Below are 3,670 nucleotides of genomic sequence, written 5' to 3' on the forward strand. Positions count from 1 at the left end.
TTAAGGGCTAACCCCGAGCTAACCCTGATTTTTAGGGTCATCCCGGGTTTATCATCTAAAATCTAATCCCAGACCTTGATATTCGGGGATAATGTTGTACAGAGGTAGGTCACATGAAATATCCACCAACCCTTCCCCAACCCGGAAGTTTAAGGGCTAACCCCGAGCTAACCCTGATTTTTAGGGTCATCCCAGGTTTATCATCTAAAATCTAATCCCAGACCTTGATATTCGGGGATAATGTTGAACAGAGGTAGGTCACATGAAATATCCACCAACCCTTCCCCAACCCGGAAGTTTAAGGGCTAACCCCCAGCTAACCCTGATTTTTAGGGTCATCCCGGGTTTATCATCTAAAATCTAATCCCAGACCTTGATATTCGGGGATAATGTTGTACAGAGGTAGGTCACATGAAATATCCACCAACCCTTCCCCAACCCGGAAGTTTAAGGGCTAACCCCGAGCTAACCCTGATTTTTAGGGTCATCCCGGGTTTATCATCTAAAATCTAATCCCAGACCTTGATATTCGGGGATAATGTTGTACAGAGGTAGGTCACATGAAATATCCACCAACCCTTCCCCAACCCGGAAGTTTAAGGGCTAACCCCGAGCTAACCCTGATTTTTAGGGTCATCCCGGGTTTATCATCTAAAATCTAATCCCAGACCTTGATATTCGGGGATAATGTTGTACAGAGGTAGGTCACATGAATATCCACCAACCCTTCCCCAACCCGGAAGTTTAAGGGCTAACCCCGAGCTAACCCTGATTTTTAGGGTCATCCCGGGTTTATCAGGGTTAGGGTTAGGGTTTTGCATTCTAAACATTCTTTATCATTAGGTATACTGATTACTTTCAATTAATGAATTGCTTACCTCTCCTAAGAAAATCACCGTCTGCACTGAAGGAGTGACAAGGAAACAATGACTGTGCTTTCTGTGTTAACGTTAGCAGGCGCTCTGAGTGATGGGAAAGACTAGTTAACACGGCTTGTGTATCATCAATCCATAAGCTCAACGTTCGAGTAAGCATTTGCAAATGCCAAATATTAGAGTTTACTTTGTCCTGTAATTGCAAGTTATGGTAAAAGATTATCTTGCCGTTTTAAATTATAAAACAGTTCAAAAAGAAGTGAAATAGTTCATTCATACTTTTTTGTGCGTGATTTATTTAGTACGCTATGTTTGCGGACAAAGATCTGTCTGCGAACTTAAACCATTAATAAATTATACACTATGATAAAAAAAAATTCAAAACATTTTCAATTTTCTTATTCAACATAAATGGAGACTTTGTGAAATCATGACCTTGAAGAAAAAAAACCCTTTCTCAGTATTTAATTGAAGTTCTTAGTTCATTAGGTTGATTCACAAGAAACTTTTAGCCATCTAAACAATTTTTTATTCTTAAGTACTTCCATTCTCTACACAATACATTATCAAAAAATAGACTCGACGGAAACTATTTAAGAAGTTAAAAAAAATGTTCTAAATTTCACAAACTCCCTGATAAATGTTTGATAAAGAAATAAAAGTCAAAGATTACTTTTTTCACATTTATTTCCAAATTAAATACTCAGACAAAAATAAACTTAGACAAAATTTATTTGCTTTAGTGATTGCCGATGTAGAAATTCCGAAATCAACAATATCCTGCTTATAATCAAACATGACTTATAACTCACATAACTGTTAAATGTAAATGCAATTAAATTATGCTTCTTGCAGCATATATTTACTTATTTGAAAGTCTTTGTAGTTTTGTTTCAAAAGCCCGAAATGTACGGAAAGGAATATTTGATCTTAAACACTGTAATTTAAAGCGTTCGTATTTTTCACGAATGGTAACTTCTGCCAACCTTTGAGCATGCAGGAATTCCAACTCTTGGGCTGACCAGGGAGCTTTCAAGGATGTAGAAATCGGGAAGCAAGTGGAAGTTCTTCGATGTCCGATGTCTTTATCAAATAGAATAGGGTCATCGTCAGCATTGTCATGATCGACGTATTTTGGGGGGAGTTCTTCGACTTTATTGTCATTGGTAGTAACCTCTTCTGATTGCTTTGTTTCTCCCTTCTTCGTACTTTTCTGTTCTGCACCTGTCAACATTTCAAGTTTATGTGGGATGGTGAAGTGCAAGCGATTTAACTGCAAATTGCGAAATCTAAAGCTGGCCAATTGCAACTTTGACAAAATCTCCAAGGCGATCAGTTTGTTTTTATCTACCGGTAGGTCGATCGTCAGTAAAGCTAACCTGTCATATTCGACATATTGGCCCTGCATCAAAAGTGCAATACAGCTGATATACGTCATTGTTATTACTAATTGTTCCATATCCATATTTTCTTTCTGGAGCCTTCGAAGGCACATTGTTAACCAAGGAAGAATCTTTGGGGTTTTCTTAATCTTACTTGGGTATATTAGCCCCCGTTTTTCCAATTCACCTCTTACTAAATCTGATATTGTGACAAGTGTGTTTTCTGTGATATCTGTAGAACGTTTGTCATATACAACCGTCCAGAATTTATCATTAAATGACCAAGTCAGTGTCATATTCCCATGCCTGTCATATGTTGTAACAGCTGGAAAATGTTTAAGGTCAAGTTCAAGAATACCAGCTTTTATGACTTCTGCCACTGATATATTACTTTTATCCAAGAGCAGGTACAAGCTGGGGAAAACCATTTGGGAATTTGTTCTTCTGTTTGTTGTTAACAGTTTGACCAGCGATCTAATTGTTACAGCACCGACTGTCTTAAATGTTGTCTTGCAAGATTTTATCTCTCGTAGGAAATCTTCAAAAAGAACGTAACTGGCAGCCTTGCCAGTTTCGTGCAGGTCATGTAGTAAGGCAACAACCAAATGTCGACCAATGACTCCATAGCTGCCATCCAAGTGATCGTGCAATCCCACTGACCGTTTTATCATCTTAGATATGACCTCAGATGTTGTCCATATTTCTTGTGGGGGAATGCTATATTCGTTTTGCATACAGGTTGAGTACACTTCTAAAGATAGAAATCCATAGTGGTCAGTTGAACTTCTACTGGGACCAAGAGCTCCTGGTCCTAGATTGATAGAGTAAGATGTACTCCTTCCACAAAGTGGCTTTCCCCACAAAAGTTTTTCGGAGGCTAGTTCCAACTGATAGGATTGCCAGGTGGCACGCACATTTCCTGTTTTTTTATACTCGTTCAATAATTCTTTAAGTTCCTTGCAAATCCATAAACCCAAATGTCGAATGCATGTTAGAATATGCAAAGGAAAAGGCACCAACAGAGGTACAGTTTCTAAAAGTACTTCTAGATTGGTTAAATTAATAAAATCCATAGCATTTATATGGTCAGCAACTGAATCCTGCGAAACAACAAATTCAATCCTACATGTACTTCTCCTTAGTAATGTCCAGTTGCTTTGCAATGTAGATATATAATGATCAGCGTCGCGTAGGAATGCCTCTGCTGTCGATCGTGGGAAACACATACCTCCAACAATGCAACCCGACACTGGATGATATCGACAATTGGGTTGACGATGTGGAATGTCAGCGTAAAGTTGAACAAACTGCACCTCGTGTGGAAAACGACAAATCGTCCGCAAACAAGTTTTGATATCCATTGGTCTTCCATCTAGATTGCTCTGATAGTTGGCACAGTCTTTGAATGATAAG

This window comes from Magallana gigas, unplaced genomic scaffold (assembly GCF_963853765.1).
Source record: "Magallana gigas unplaced genomic scaffold, xbMagGiga1.1 SCAFFOLD_32, whole genome shotgun sequence".
Taxonomy (NCBI): Eukaryota; Metazoa; Mollusca; class Bivalvia; order Ostreida; family Ostreidae; genus Magallana; species Magallana gigas.